We start from the raw sequence: 17905 nt of genomic DNA on the forward strand, positions 1-17905 counted from the left end.
TAGGCGGGATAATACTCCGCCACCACCACCGCAACATGAGAGGAGAGTCGAAAAATATTGAACTTTCGAAACAAGAGTCTAGAACATAGGACCCTGAGTTTAAGCTTTTAGCTTGCTGGTGTGAACTTAAGTTTTGTTATGTATAGTATGTTGAGGGTTTAGAAGACACAGAATTTCCAAGTTCGGGATAGTATATCCCGTGTGACTGGGGAGTGATTATGTTGGACCTGGCCAGTCCGCATGATCTAAATCTCAGTAGACGTGTTTTGGGTTTATAAACCCATGTGTTTCAACTTTCGGTTGAAAATCCAGATGGGTTCTTACTGTAGGTCATTTTGTTCGACCTGGTAGTTACTTCATTCTACCCTCTGGTCATTCATTTGAGTCTCTTGAACAATTTGTTTTGATGTTGTTCTAGGATTGAACCCTTACAAGTTTTGAGTTATCCTAGTAGATTCTTTTAATGTATAAGACTAGTGAGAGGCACGTCAGAGGACTTTAACACCTGAGCAACTGGTAAACTATACTTGAGAACAATTTAAGACTACTCTTGAGAAGTATGTACCGAGGAGTACAGTAAGCAGCGAGAGGCTGATTATCGAAGTTTGATGCAAGGAAAGAAATCGGTTGTAGAGTATAATTGAGAATTCTGTGAGCTATCACGTTCGCTCATCAGAAGATGGATACTAATGAAGAGATGTCTGAGTTTTAAATGCCGGTTTAAGGCAGGACTTTAAGGTAGTATGGGCAAGTTATTGGATGCACCGGTTAGAATCCTGTTTAATACAGGAGCCTCGCATTCTTTAAGTGTTTGAAGCATGTTACCTTCAAACTCGAACCAAAACGAGCTAGTCCCAAGTTGAGAGTAATCACTCCTGTAGGAAGAGCTACTACAGTTTCTCACAAGATTTCTAAATTAGAGTTTGAGTTGGGATCACTAAAGATGAAAACAAGAACCTTGCACTTAATGCCTATGTGGAACGTAGACATTATTCTAAGGATGGACTGGTTAGCAGAGAACTTTGCCCCGATTGATTGTAAGAAGAGACAGATAACTTTCCAACCACCTGGGAAGGAACAGACATGTTTTCACGGCATTGATAGAAAGAAGAGAGTTCCAATCGTTTCGGCACTTCAGGCGTCGAAATTGGTAAAGAAGAAAGGAGCACAAGCTTACCTAGTTTACTTGAATGATGAAGGAGAATCAAGTAAAAAAAAAAAAAAAACTTTGAGGATGTAGCAGTGGTAAGGGAATATAGAGATGTATTTCCCGAGGTCTTACCAGGATTGCCACCAACAAGATAGTTGGAGTTCACTATCGACCTAGAACCTGGATCAGCACCAGTGTCGAAGGCACCCTATAGAATGGCGCCTAAGGAGCTACAAGAGCTGAAGATTCAGCTACAAGAATTGCTCGAGTTAGGTTTTATTAGACGTAGTGTATCCCCGTGGGGAGCACCAGTCCTTTTTGTAAGAAAAGAAGGATGTCACGTTGAGAATGTGCATAGATTATCGAGAGCTGAATAAATTGACACACAAGAACAAATATCCTTTGCCGAGGATAGATGACTTGTTTGATCAATTACGAAGAGCTAGTTTTTCTTGAAAGTTGACTTGAGATCATATTACCACCAGTTCAAATTTTGACAGAATGATATATCTAAGACAACTTTTCAAATGAGGTATGAGCACTATGAGTTCATAGTTATGCCATTCGGTTTGACGAAGGCACCAGTAGTTTTCATGGATCAAATGAATCGAGTTTTCATCAATAACTGGATAAATTTGTCCTAGTTTTCATAGATGATATTCTCATATATTCGAAGAATGAGCAGGAGCGCCAAAACATTTGAGAACGATGTTGGAAACACTAAGAGTTGAGAAGCTTTTTGCCAAATTCACCAAGTGCGAGTTTTGGTTGAACGAAGTAACTTTTCTAGGACATATTGTATCATCCGAAGGAATTAAAGTTGACCCCGTCAAGGTACAAGTTGTACATGAGTGGAGATCACCAACTACGCCTAACGAGATTCGCAACTTTTTAGGCTTAGCAGGATACTATCAGAGGTTTATTGAAGGATTTTCCATGATAGCAAGACCGAGAAAAGAAGCTAAGAACAATTGGAAAAGGAGTGTGAAGAGAGTTTTTAAGAGCTTAAAGGAAATTGACTACAGCACTAGTGCCGCTAGTCCCGGAAATAGATAAAGAGTATACCATCTACACAGATGCGTTAGAGAATGGGCTAGGATGTGTTTTGATGCAAGAAGGAAGAGTTACAGTCTATGCATAACGATAACTTAGACCCCACGAGATAAATTATCCAACGCATGATTTAGAGCTTGCAGCCGTTGTGCATGCCCTAAAAATTTGGAGACATCATCTCTACGGAGTTAGATGTGAGATTTTCACGGACCACAAAAGTTTGAAATACTTTTTCGAGCAGAAGGATATTAACATGAGGCAAAGGAGATGGCTCGAATTAGTAAATGATGTTGACTGCAACATTAATTATCACCCTGGCAAGGCCAATGTAGTAGCCGATACATTGAGCCGGAAGGTCTCGTCAAAGTTAGGATGTCTTCTCACGAGAGAGAATGAGCTTATAAAGGACTTTGACAAGATGAGGATAGAGATGATAAAACCACCAGGGACGATAGCGAGTATTGTTGCGACGATGCCTAGTTTGAGGAAAATGGTGATTGAAGCACAAGGAAAGATGAGACAATGAACAAGTTACGAGAAAGGATAAGAGCAGGAGATCTCAAGAGTTACAAAAAAAAAAAAAAAAAAAAAATCAGACAATGCTATCTTATTTGAGGGGAGAAGATGCATTCCCCGCGATGATGAACTTAAGAATACGATCATGAGTGAGACTCATGACACGCCTTACACCGCCCACCCAGGAGGCACACAGATGTATCAGGTTGTGGAAAAAAAAATAGATTTTTGTGGGACGGAATGAAATGAGACATAGCTTCGTTTGTAGAGCGATGCTTAGCTTGTCAGCAAGTGAAAGCATTACACCAACGACCCTATGGGAAGTTAAAACCGTTGGAGATTCCCGAGTGGAAATGGGATCACATAGCGATGGATTTTGTGACAGCTTTACCCAAAAGTCAAAGAGAAAATACAGCAATTTGGGTGATTGTAGATCGACTAACAAAATCTGCACATTTCATACCGATCCTAATCGCGTATGGACCAGATAAGTTAGCACAATTGTACGTTCATGAGATTATAAGATTGCTTTGAGTACCGGTGTAGATCACCTCAGAGAGAGATCCAAAAAAAAAAAATCATCACGTTTATGGATGAGTTACAGAAAGAGTTGGGTACAAGGATGAATTTTAGCATAGCAAACGATAGAAGATATGATAAGAACTACTATCCTTGATAGAGGAGTACATCGGGAGAATGTGTTGCCACTAATTGAGTTTGCCTATAAGATGTGAGACAAAGTTTCGAGATTGGAGACAAAGTTTTCTTGAAGGTTTCACCCTCAAAAGGGGATGAATAGATTTGGAGTTAAAGGACAGCTTAGATGTCACACGGTGCCCGTTTCACCCTCGCACGCCCGTTGCCATCGTGGGCAAGCCGTGGCGAGGACCAACGTGAACGTGCGCGTGTGGACTCATGGGCGGATGCTTGGCGCGCTCTGAAGGAATGGCACAACTTGGGTTTCGCCTTTCTCGTAAGGAAGGGAACGGCGTTCAGTGTACGAGGAACGCCTGTCCGTTGGGACACGCTGGTAGGGAGCTGATGCCGTTCCCCTGATGAGCCGTGGCACGGCGAAACCAGTTGTTGCCTATGAATGACCCTAAGGTTGGGAAAGCCCCAACGAGGATGGGAAAGATGCAAGCATCGTCCGTGACAGAGTGGTATCAGAGCAGTTCATTTGCTCTGAACCCTAGAGTTAGCCCATTTTTCTAGTATGATCACTAGTATATATGAGTCAGTCAGCCAAAGCTCATCACTTCATCACATCGTCATGCTCAGCAAGAAAGAAGGTGGTAATGATTTTAAAACATTGAGAAGTTCACGTTTTATATGAATGTACTGATGCTTACATTCAAGTTTTATGCTTTATTGATTGATTAGATATCTCAATGAACTTAGATGCGTTAAGAATGCATGATCACTGTTACGAGAAGAACGATAGAAGCTAGAAACTCAGTTATATTTCACTATAGCCATGGTGAAGAGCTAAGAAAGAAAAAGAGAATCCCATGAAAGCAGTGCAAGCGGAGTGCCACGCACGAATCACTGAAGCAGGCATAGTTCTTCATTCAGGTTGTTCACGAGTGACAGAACACCGAATCGACTATTGCCTTATTTGATGATAGATCACGTGAGTCATTGCTCGTAGCGACGAGTGTGACTTATGTAATCAGCTAGCTATCGCATAATGAGCTAAGACTCATTACTAACTCTCGATTATCACCAGTTATGGCATGAAGAAAACCTTCATGATTTATGTTTGAACTTCAGAGTCGGACTCATATGCAGTTATAACACTTTGTGTATGATGTTATAGCATCGCGATTAGAACTGCCAGCTTACAGTTTCAGATATTCAGAACCTTTATGATTACAATTACCTATTATATTACACGTGAGCATGATTTAGAATCCCTATTGATTACGATCACCTGCTACAAATCGAAAGGAGGATAGGTGCCATGGGTAACTAGAAGTTACCAACCATTATGATTGACTAGAAAAATCTATACAAGTGCGTAAGACGGGAGGAGTTCCTGAAGATGGTTTGGAGTTTAACAAGAGCTAGAAATATCGACAATGGTTCGATGTTAAAGTTAAGAGATTGAGATTATGATGAGAGACTAAGCAGGTTAAGTATGCATACCTTAGTCGATCAGAGACATTCCCCAGTTAGAACATTTTAGACCAAACATTCACTTTAGTAGCCAGAATGCAAGCATTGACTAAGGTCATTCCATGACTTAGAATTACACATGGGGACACATACCCTATAAAGGTGCTCAGATGAGCAAAAGCTATTTCCTTATTGAATGCGTGATGATTCAGAAGGTCTTTTGCAATAACACGGAAGAGTGCTTCAAATTATATGGTTGCATTTCAAGCGCTATGTGAAGGAACACTAAGTACTAGAAGTACTACATTAAGATCATATAGAGGAACATTATTGAGTAAGGTCGAGCCTACCTTATTTCGCCTATAGAAAATGTTTAAGGATTGCATTAAACTAGAAGGCAGACTCCAAGTTTGAGAAGCTCTAGAATATTCTCAAGGACATGTTCAAGATATTAAGAAGAAAGTGGTGATTTTAGACCAAATATACCTTTTGCAGCCAAGGAACAAGAATTACCAAGTTCGGAAAAGTATTTCTGAATGACTGAGAAGTAGTTGTGTCGGACCTGGCCAGTCCACATGGCCAAAATCTCAGTAGTCGTCATATATGGGTCTTTAAACCTATATATTTTAAACCTTCATCTGAAAAGCCAAACGGGTTCAGACTATTAGGTCATTTCGTTTCGACCTTTCAGTCAATTCATTTCTACCCTATGGTTACTCATTTTCAATTGTTTGGCAAATTATTGAAACACTTTGCCTAATTGCCATTTGTTATTTGAATCATTGCCATCTACTAGTTGTTGGTAGATTTTCTGTGACCCAAGGACAAACAGATACTTATCTGATTAAATCAGTCAAACACATATGCTTCAACCCAAGGGTCAAGCACGTAATGCATACAGACAATCTCTTGTGCATTTAGTAGGACCTTATTTGTGTATTTCAAAAACGATGATCATTTCGATGCTTTTGTATGCCCCTATGTTGGCTTAGTTATTTTGACTAGTATTAGTACGAAAATGTTGGTTCATAGAGCATTTCGGAACTGAGCTCTTTCATGATGACCTTGCTAGATAGCTAGTTCATCGTATAATGCTTGGATAGATCACCAGATCTATATTCAATTGTTGATGAAATAGTCCTCATTGATACTAATTTCCCATGTCTATGTAGCGACCCTATCAGTCTTTTGCGGCAAGTTACTTCCGCTATGTTATTTATATACTTTCATGAGGAAGAGTATGAGCGAGATTTGAGAATCAAGAAAATAATTTACAGAATCGATGATATGCATCTGTGTATTACATTGGTGACTATATGTCGACTCATCGGAATGCCAACAAAGCAAAGGCGTCCGAGAGAAGTTGGATAGAACAATAGTATGCCTTGTGATGTTGCATTAACAACTTGTGTTTGGACCTAATAGAATGCCGTCAAAACGAGGACGACCAAGAGGAGGGGGCGGGATTCCCCGAAATGAAGGAAGAGGCCCAGAAACAGGGCCAGAACCAGAAATAGTTCAATCACCTGTTCAGCCAGAACGACGGATTGAAGAATTATTCTTGCGACAGAACCCACCTACCTTCAACGGGACAGGAAACCCGGCAGAAGCTAAAACTTGGGTTCGCGCTATTGAGCGCATTTTCAACTTCCTGCGTTGCACCAACCAAGAGCGCCTGACTTGTATGTCCTTTCAGCTGACTGGGTCAGCTGATTTCTGGTGGGAAGCACGGATGAAAACGATGACAGCAGAGCAGTTAGAAAACCTGACTTGGGAACAATTCAAAGCCGGTATATATGACAAGTATATACCCAAGAGCTACCGCAAGAAAAAGGAGGCTGAATTTTACAATCTGAAACAAGGGAAGATGTCGGTAACTCAATACGATAGGATGTTCTGCGATATGTCTAGATATGCGCCGGAACAAGTTGACACAGATGAGAAGATGGCTGAAAAGTTTTGTGCCGGTCTGAGGCACGAGATTAGGATGGCTTTGGCAAGCCACGGAGGATTGTCTTACACCGAGTCGCTCAGCCGAGCGTTAGACATTGAGGCAGCCATGCCTGGAGAAAGACCTGCAACTGTACCTGCGCCAGCACCTCCACATGATCAAAGTTATAATCCGAATTTCAAAGGAAAAAGGAGATGGGACAACAGTAACCCGAACCAAGGCGAGAATAGGCCATGGCAGGGACGGGTCTTCCAGTCACAGGGCTATGGAGGCCAGAGTGCACCGAAACAGATGGGAAATAACCAACAGAGGGCCCCACATTGCCCCAAATGTAACAAAAATCATGTGGGAATCTGTAAGGCCGGCAATGATAGTTGCTATATCTGTAACCAGAAGGGGCACTATGCAAACCGGTGCCCGAATAAGCAAAACGGAACGAGTTCAAGGCCGAACCCACCTATCCAGGCTCCGCATCTGCGAGCAATCCAAGCTTTGCCCCAACCATACCCAAGGCAACAACCACAGTATCAGCAGCCACAACAGCACCAACAGCTACTGTACCAACCACAACCTCAACAACCGTATCAGCAACAGGCCCGCCAACAACAGCAGCGACAACAGAAACAACATGAAAAACCTCGTCATGCTAGAGCCTATGCTATGAGGCAGAAGCAGCCCGAGAACAACCAGGGAAACCTGGCAGGTATGGGCATGCTACTCAATACTCATGTTGTACTTCTATTTGATACGGGCGCATCGCATACTTTCATTTCAAGTACATGTGTTGATACATTAAAACTTAAAATGGAAAGAGCTGACCAGGAGTTGAGTATATCATCACCTATAGGAGGGATGACGACAGTAGATCATGTGTGCTTGAACCTAGAACTGAACATAGGGTCACACAAGATTGTAGTGAACAACTCCTATGTTATACCGATGGCCACCACCGGACAGACCAATTGAGTTTACCATTGATTTGGAGCCCGGGGCAGCTCCCATTTCGAAGGCACCATACCGAATGGCTCCTAAAGAGTTGGAAGAACTCAAGATACAACTGCAAGAACTTTTAGAACTTGGATTCATTAGGCCAAGTGTATCACCTTGGGGTGCACCCGTACTTTTTGTGAAGAAAAAGGATGGCACATTGCGAATGTGTATAGACTATAGAGAACTGAACAAAGTGACACTGAAGAACAAATATCCTTTACCAAGGATAGATGACCTCTTCGACCAGCTCAAGGGAGCAAGCGTGTTCTCGAAGATTGATTTGCGATCTGGTTATCACCAGCTGAAGATTCGACCAGAAGACGTACCTAAGACGGCATTTCGAACTAGGTATGGCCACTACGAATTTGTAGTTGTGCCATTCGGACTAACCAATGCGCCAGCTGTGTTCATGGACCTCATGAATCGAGTGTTTCATCCGTACTTAGACAAATTTGTCTTGGTGTTTATAGATGACATCCTGATCTACTCGAAGAACGAGAAAGACCATGAGGAACATCTGAGAATTGTCCTAGAAACGTTGAGGACGGAGCGCCTTTATGCCAAATTCAGCAAGTGTGAGTTTTGGCTCAGCGAAGTCACGTTTTTAGGACATATTGTATCATCAGAAGGGATTAAAGTGGACCCTGAAAAAGTGCAAGCGGTGCGTGAATGGAGATCGCCTACTAACCCTATTGAGATAAGAAGTTTCTTAGGATTGGCAGGTTACTATCGGAGGTTTATGGAAGGATTTTCCAAAATTGCAAGGCCAATGACGCAACTACTCAGGAAGGGAATAAAATTTTCTTGGACAGAGGAGTGCGAGAAGAGCTTCCAAGAACTCAAGGAAAAGTTGACTACGGCACCAGTGTTAGCCGTCCCAACAGCTGATAAGGAATACGTGATCTACACAGACGAGTCCAAAAATGGACTTGGTTGCGTGCTGATGCAAGAAGGAAGAGTGATAGCATATGCGTCACGATAGCTTAGGCCACATGAACTGAATTACCCGACTCATGATCTGGAGTTAGCTGCAGTGGTGCATGCGCTGAAGATTTGGAGACACCACCTATATGGAGTTAGGTGTGAAATATTCACAGACCACAAAAGTCTGAAATACTTTTTCGAGCAAAAGGACCTTAATATGAGACAAAGGAGATGGCTCGAACTAGTGAAAGATTATGACTGTGGTATTAACTACCACCCAGGCAAGGCCAACGTAGTGGCTGATGCATTGAGTCGTAAGACTCAATCTAAATTGGGAGCTCTCATCACTCGAGAGACGGTGCTCATAAGGAAATTTAGCAAAATGAGCATAAAAGTGGTTAAACCACCAGGGACGATAGCAAGCGTTGTGGCAACGGTACCTAACTTGAGGAAGACGATCGTAGAAGCACAAAGAAAAGACGGGAAGATGGAAAAACTACGGGAAACAGTAAGGAAAGGAGGCGTCAAGAATTATCAAGAAGCATCAGATAATGCTATCCTCTTTGAGGGAAGGATATGCATCCCCCACGATGATGAGCTTAAGGATAAAATCATGAGTGAGGCTCACGATACCCTTATACTGCCCACCCAGGGAGTACTAAGATGTATCAGGACCTAAAGAAACACTTTTAGTGGGAAGGCATGAAGAGAGACATAGCGTCATTTGTGGAGAAATGCCTGGCATGCCAACAGGTGAAGGCCTTACACCAAAGGCCATATGGAAAACTACAATCGTTGGAAATTCCAGAATGGAAGTGGGAGCACATCGCAATGGATTTTGTGACCAGATTTGCCCAAAACAAAGAGAGAAAACACTGCCATTTGGGTAATAGTGGATCGACTCACAAAATGTGCTCATTTTATACCAATATCGATCACACACGGGTCAGACAAGCTAGCTCAGTTGTATGTTCGAGAGATTGTACGCTTACACGGTGTACCCGTGTCGATCACATCAGATCGAGACTCGAAGTTCACATCTAGATTTTGGATGAGCTTACAGAAGGAGTTAGGCACGAGGCTAAATTTCAGCACCGCCTTCCACCCGCAGACAGATGGGCAGTCTGAAAGGACAATTCAGACCCTTGAAGATATGTTGAGAACAGTGGTGTTAGACAGAGGTGGAAGTTGGGAAGCAGTGCTGCCGTTGATTGAATTTGCCTATAATAACAGTTACCAGGCAACTATCGATATGGCACCATATGAGGCATTATATGGAAGAAAATGTAGATCACCGCTTTATTGGGATGAAGTGGGTGAGAGAAAAGTTTTAGGACCAGACATGGTCAATGAGATGGTTGAGATAGTCCGCCAGATCAGAGGGCGAATAAAAGAGGCACAAGATAGACAGAAATCTTACGCTGATGCACGTCGAACTGAGTTATGTTTTGAAATAGGAGACAAGGTCTTCCTAAAGGTATCTCCTACCAAGGGGATAACTAGGTTGGTGTCAAGGGAAAACTTAGGCCCCGATTCGTAGGACCTTATGAGATTTTGGAGAGAATAGGCCCAGTAGCCTATAGGTTGGCGTTACCGCCAAGCTTTGGAAACGTTCACAATGTTTTCCACGTATCACAACTCAGAAAATACGTTTTCGATCCAAAGCACATAATCCACCAAGAAGAGATCATCATTTGCCCAGACTTGAGCTATGAAGAGAGACCAAAGGTCATTCTAGATCGAAAAGTACAACAACTCAGGAATAAGGCAATCACATCAGTGAAAGTCTTATGGAGACACCACGGACAAGAGGAAGCCACGTGGGAGCTTGAAGACAAAATGAAGGAGAAATAACCCGAACTGTTTTAGAAGAAATATGCAAATTTCGGGACGAAATTTTTGTTAAGAGGGGTAGTATGTAGTGACCCGCTCTTTTATATATTTTAAATCCAGTAATGAGTGTTTATTTTTGTTCATCAGTGAATGAAAACGGTTTTTATCCTAATATGAATTCAGCTTATGATCCTGAATTTATATTGTTAAAGCAGTTAATGATATTATTTCAGAGTTATAACTGACTTAGCAAAGTCACGTTATTTATTTAAGCGAGATGAAATTTGATTTTATTTTTACTCAGATCGTGAATTATTTCCGACTCAGGAAGTTAATTAAATCTGCGGATTTAATTTAGATATCAGAACAACGAACGAATTAAATCTACGGATTTAATTTAGATTCATTTTATAATTTATCGGTTTTAGTGAGAAATCACATGTCGAAATACGAGATTTATTTAAATAAACAGTATCAAGCATATACGAGCACACGATCCATCTTACAGTTACAGAATCACCGAGACAGAGAAAATACATCAATAATTCTCCTCTACATTTTTTTTCCTTTCTTTTTCTTCTCTTTTTCTTTCCATTAATTTTGTTCCCCACTCCATCAACTCCACTACCCTATGCTCCCCACCATCTCCACTACCTTTGCTCCCCATCAACTCCAACACTTCACCCATTCCTTCCATTTCGCACCAGCAATCACAAAGAGAAGGAAGACTTGGCTTAACTACTTTGCCAAGATTTCAAGCTGCTCCAGTCCAGTAGTATCCCAACACTCGAAGCTAGAGTTTATTGGGTGAAAAACCGTGCATGAGGTAAGGCAGCGAATCTGCCATAAGCACATTTTTCACTGCCATAAGAACCTTCATGGTTTATGGCAGATTCGCTGCCTTACCTCATGCACGGTTTTTCACCCAATAAACTCTAGCTTCGAGTGTTGGGATACTACTGGACTGGAGCAGCTTGAAATCTTGGCAAAGTAGTTAAGCCAAGTCTTCCTTCTCTTTGTGATTGCTGGTGCGAAATGGAAGGAATGGGTGAAGTGTTGGAGTTGATGGGGAGCAAAGGTAGTGGAGATGGTGGGGAGCATAGGGTAGTGGAGTTGATGGAGTGGGGAACAAAATTAATGGAAAGAAAAAGAGAAGAAAAAGAAAGGAAAAAAAATGTAGAGGAGAATTATTGATGTATTTTCTCTGTCTCGGTGATTCTGTAACTGTAAGATGGATCGTGTGCTCGTATATGCTTGATACTGTTTATTTAAATAAATCTCGTATTTCGACATGTGATTTCTCACTAAAACCGATAAATTATAAAATGAATCTAAATTAAATCCGTAGATTTAATTCGTTCGTTGTTCTGATATCTAAATTAAATCCGCAGATTTAATTAACTTCCTGAGTCGGAAATAATTCACGATCTGAGTAAAAATAAAATCAAATTTCATCTCGCTTAAATAAATAACGTGACTTTGCTAAGTCAGTTATAACTCTGAAATAATATCATTAACTGCTTTAACAATATAAATTCAGGATCATAAGCTGAATTCATATTAGGATAAAAACCGTTTTCATTCACTGATGAACAAAAATAAACACTCATTACTGGATTTAAAATATATAAAAGAGCGGGTCACTACATTAGACCCAGAGTTATAAGTCCTTACGAGATATTGCAAAAGATAGGTCCAATAGCGTATAGGTTGGCTTTGCCACCTAGCTTTGGAAATGTGCATAACGTGTTTCACGTGTCACAATTGAGAGGATACATATTTTTGACCCAAACCATGTGGTTTACTAAGAAGAAATGATCTTAGAACCAGACTTGAGTTATGAAGAGAGACCTCAGATGATGCTAAATCATAAAATTCGGCAATTGAGTAATAAGTCGATTGCATTGGATAAGGTTCAATGGAGATATGATAGTTAGAAAGAAGTGGAAAGAGAGCTTGAGAATAAGATGTGAGAGAAGTACCCGAAACATTTACAGGAGGTACAAATTTCGGGACGAAATTTATTTTAAGGGGGAGGGTATGTAATACCCGGACTTTTGATGACGTGTTTAATTGCTTGAGTTTGAGTAATTAGGGTTTAGATCCCTTGTTTGATTTACTTTGTAAATAGATGAGGAGTTATATGAAGTTTTCTTGTTATTTTTTTTAAGATGTTGAGATGTTCTTTCGATGATGTGAGAATGATGTGGGATTTTATATCCGTATTTGAGTTTGAGTATTTGAATAATTCGAGATAATTATTTGAATGAGAACGATGAACTCAGAAGTGAGATCTGAGTCCGTTAAGACGTTTTGAAATTTTTGACTTTTTGACGATGAATAGTAAAATACTGCTATTTCGTCTTTTTGTCGACTTTCAAAATCTTACGTGCACGTCGTCGAGAAATATTCTTAATTTTTCGATACGAGTCCAATAATGAAAGTTTTTATTTTTGGATGACGAGTGAATAGTAAATCGGGATTTCTCGATAAACGAACCGAGCTCGTTTATCAGAATTTCGAGAACGAGCTTGCGTTTTCTATATTTATATAGAATTACGAGTGTAATGAAAGTGGGTAGGAGTTAAGAGGGTGAGTAACGAAGAATGTGGGTAATTAGTCGTTAAAACGAGACGAAACGGGATATTTAACGACTAACGGGTTAATATCTTAAATATCTAAGGCTACCCCACCAAAACCACCCCCCAAACCTCCCAAAACCCCTTTCCCCTCACTAACTCACGCTATATCAGCCCACACCACACACACAACTCACATATTCACACACACAACACCTAAAACACACACTACACACGCCATTTTCCATTTAAGCTTGGACGGAGCTTTTGACCTCCGATTTGAGCACCGAGACGAGCACCGATCATCTTTTCGATCACGTATCTAAGTAGGTAAGATCTCTACCTACGTTTTAATGGTTTTCTTTTCGATTTTCGTCGACGTCGAAAAACGTCGATTCTCGACTTTATTTTGAAACGACGTCGGATCGTCGTGAAATTTTAGTATGTTGTTCTTGGGTAGATGTTGAGCATGTTTAATGAAGGGAGTAAGAACGGAACGAACCGTAGCTATGAAACCCATGAGGGCAGCCCCGTTTTTCACATATTAGCTTGTCTTTCGATTTTTGTTTGATCGTTTTGACTTGATATTTGTGCTTAGGGGTATGCTAGAATCGATATATATTAAATTCGTATTTTTCCAAGCACGAAAATTGTATAAATTTTTAGAGTATGATTATTTAAATTCGTGAAGTTTGAGACGTTGCATAATGAATATTATTGCGTATATGTGTTCTACGATATCACATGAGCATGCTAATTGATTTACAATTTATGGATGATAATTGTTGAACGAAATTAAAACTGGAATTCTGTCAAAATTTTACAGCAGTTTCAAGCTTATGTTTCGATGAGTTTTCATTGCTTGATGGCTCTGAACTTTTAGTATGTTTATCTATGATATGTGTATTTCGTTGCTGCAAAATTTCATGTCTTTTGGATGATGTTTGCTATTTTAAAGATATTTTGAAAAATCCTTGACAGAATCTGTCAACTATTGGTAGACTTCACAAAAACGTTTATATCTATTAATCCATGAAGGATTTTGCATCACCGTTTTTTTTAAACGAAACTAGACTTCAATACTTTTCTAAAAACATAAGATTTCGATTTTTATGACCTCTGAAACAGAGCAGTTTATTATTTCAAAAATGCCCTGTTCTGCTGTCATATTTGTCCAACAGTAAAAGTGTATGAGTTTCATTGTTTATTTGGCAGATCATATGAACGTTTTCTCTTGTGAAATTTTAACCAAATCTTCAAGGATACCTTTAGTTTTGGATGATTAAATTTGATGGAATTTTATTAAGGTTTGCCTTGGTTTCTAATGGCCTAAACAAAATTGGCAGAAACTGTCAATCTTTGACAGCCTGCACTAAAAGAGCAATATCTCCAAAAACCTTTAACTTTTTGGTTAACTACCATTTTTAGAGTGAACTACACTTCATGAAGTTTTTGAGATCAATTGGTATGAGAGTTTATGATGATTGAGTTGGTTGTTATGAATTTTTAAAGATGACACAAAAACAGCAAAACTTTCTAGAAAACAACTTGATTATATTTGTTTTGATGGATGATACGATATGACTAAATGGTGTGAGTTGTGAGAGTTATGATTAACGCACATAAATGTTGGTATCTGACACTCGAACAATTGGTGTCGAGTATAAATGATAGTTTACTGATAAAGAGTTTTGATGATTTTGAATTGTTTGGTTTGCGTTGAAAAGATGTCAAGATGTTAAGTTTTGAGTCGAGAGACGAGTTCACGTAGTGAGATTCACGCGTTGAAATCTCGTGGCTGACATTATATATGAATAGGTCATGCCGAAATTTTTAGTGAAATTAGAATTTGAGCATAGTCAATTCTTGTTGACCCGTGACTCAAATACATGCCTAATGAAAAGTTTAACTTTCTAATCGGTTAATTAGACGAGATGAGAGCGAATAGATCTGCTAAGAAAGTGGACTTTTCGATGTGTTAAATATTTCTTTTAATTGAAGCGCTGCTAATTATAACATAAGGATGTTATAATTAATGAGTAATGACGAGAGATAATAATTGTTATATTGATTAACAATCAAGAGAGATGAACATTAGAGATACTAATGTTTCATAAAAGAGATTAGATTATTAATCGAGGTTTCTTTTATAACTTCTCACCAATTCTTCATAACGATGAAGGTCCTTTTGGGAAGTAACGACTTGAGGGAGAGAGTGACGTTACTCATTGATACAGAGACACAACGAGGTGGGCATTACTTTTACTATACGTATATAGAGATCCCCTGCTTGTCGTAGGCCTCTTATACGAATGAATGCATGAGATGATTTAACTGTTAATTTCAGTTTTATATATCTATCAAACGAGTTTAATGCTACCTTTGAGCAAGTTATTTCATGACAAAATCTTTGAGTTAAAGTTATTTCAAGTATTGTCTTGCCATAAAATGTTTAAATTTTAGTATGATATCTATCTGCTTTGGCTTTGCCAATGATGCAATCGAATTCGGGTCCTGAGCAGTTGATAGCTATCCTGCCAGGACTAGTGTACACCAGTGACCGTGAGTCATCTAGCGGGTTGGCCGGTCAAGTGATCGTGAGAGGTGGCCACCTCTCCGGCACACAGTTTCAGATATGATAGATTACAAAAGAACTTAGTCTGATCAGACGAACTTTAAGAATCACAAATGAACTTAGTAAGCTTGGGCATTTTTAGCGAAAAACTCCCTTGCTGTACTGATTATGATGGCATGACAATTTACAGTTTTGAAGCATGTATTTTTATACCTAGGCATACGTGCCCACTGAGTGCTTTTGTACTCAGCCCTGCATATGTTTTCTAAATGTGCAGGTTGAGCTGATGTGATGATGGTGCTGAAATGAGCGGAGTCTCCAGGGTTGTTAATAAATAGTTAACCTGTCTAGAATATGTCTTCATACATATGTCTAGCTACTTTCCGCTGCAAGATGTTGTTGATGTTATAGTATGTTATGTCATACTTTGAGTCTTAAGAGAATGGTTTCATACGATGTATAACTTGATTAATGATATTAATTAAGTTTTATGTTGTCTTTCATAGACTGTTTTCAATTGAGTATTAATGAATAAAAATGACGAGTTTTATTAAGATGAGTAAGTTTTACGGCTATAAATGACGCCCCTTTTCTTCCCCTTCTTCTTTAACCCCATCCCTAGTCGTGGATCACTCGGCCTAACTATCCCTAGTTAGGGCGGGCTGTGACAGTTATTTTGACAAATGACTATTAATGAAAAAAATTAAAACTTACGCGACTGATTAATGAAATATACTCATCCACCGAGCATCATACATATACTGTTGCAATCTCGTCGAACATTGTAATATTTGCATCATAATCTCCTTGTATGACATTTAAGGTTATTATAAACCTGGAATTGTATTTCAAAAATGTTAATATTAATGACATGTATTTTTGTATTAAATTTTTATGTGTTTGTACTTTGGTCATTACCTCGGTGTTGTCTCAATAACCTCCTCATTGCATTTTTTGCATATTGTAGTTTCAACATTCTTTGGGCATGATGTTGAGCACGTTTTACAGGAATTATATCATATTGATGCTTTATTTTTGACCTCTTGAACTATTCCCATAAAACAATAGTAAGATTCCTGATAGATCAAAATAGAAAATTGTGATAATTAAAAAAATAAATCTCAATTAGTATATAAGTATAGATAAACGGAAAAGAAAAGAAATAAGCAACTAATCATTTGCAAGATTATTCTATTCGATTTCTATTGCTTCACGAAAGGTTTATAATATTTCAACTTTATCCAAAGTAAGGCATGTGGATATCCAGTCGTAAGGATGGCTGTCTGCAGCCATTGTAGTTTTCTCTCTGTTTTTAAGTTTTGCTTCTCATTGAACAAATAAGCGTATCAGAAAATATGTTGGTTTGATTCTTAATTAGCCCATTTTTTGGATTTGCATGCGACTTTTAAATTTTATTCTTAAATACTCAGACTTTACATTGTTAACAAATGTCCACTTTTATTTTGACATGAGAATTTAGGTAAGTATAATTAAATAGTAAAAAGATAAAAAGTGGTGGAACCCTTTTTTTATTGTGTGAGAGGATTATAATTTAGGTGAAGATAATTAAAAGGTAAAAACAGAGAAATAAAAAATCTGGAATGTATTATATTATTTTCGTCACATAAGTAATAACATGAAAGCTCCCATTATTAGTAATGGTACCTTTGCTATAAATTCATATTTTTCATAGATTTATGATAACAATCATTTTAATTTACGAAGGAGAATAGGGAATGCATGTTCAATTTGTTATGTAGTACCTTCACCAGTATATGCTGATTTTCTTTAAGGTCTTTCAACGTCACTTCCTTTGCATTTGTCATTTTCTGAATCATTTTTGATGCTGTTATCCTTAATGGATCATAAGTTTCATAGGATCTGCATTTACAACATAAGAATAAGACAAGTTAAATGATTGATTGGATTACTATATTAATAAAATATAAAATAAATAATTAAAAGAACAGTGTCCATTATTTTTTTCATACCTTTGATCCATATGTTTAATCTCTGGACATCTGGTGAAGTTTTAGTACGGATCTCACTATACTTTGCAATTGCAAATCACCTGACATGTAATGTATTTTGTTATTTATGGTGCTAATATATATATATATATATATATATATATATATATATATAGGGGGCGGTTATTCAATAAATCACCCTTATTTTAAGAATTACGAACCAGCAAAAATGCATGAATTTTATGTATA

At 38.8% G+C, this 17905-nt stretch overlaps 1 long non-coding RNA gene across 1 annotated transcript; it reads left to right on the forward strand.

Annotated features, from left to right (window-relative positions):
* The first annotated feature begins 13303 nt into the window (after positions 1 to 13303).
* Positions 13304 to 16189, forward strand: LOC131017296 (uncharacterized). The gene is made up of 3 exons (XR_009099534.1): positions 13304 to 13441; positions 15294 to 15360; positions 15964 to 16189. It is a non-coding gene; the product is annotated as an uncharacterized LOC131017296 (long non-coding RNA).
* The last annotated feature ends 1716 nt before the right edge of the window (positions 16190 to 17905 follow it).

Source organism: Salvia miltiorrhiza, chromosome 3, assembly GCF_028751815.1.
Source record: "Salvia miltiorrhiza cultivar Shanhuang (shh) chromosome 3, IMPLAD_Smil_shh, whole genome shotgun sequence".
Taxonomy (NCBI): domain Eukaryota; kingdom Viridiplantae; phylum Streptophyta; class Magnoliopsida; order Lamiales; family Lamiaceae; genus Salvia; species Salvia miltiorrhiza.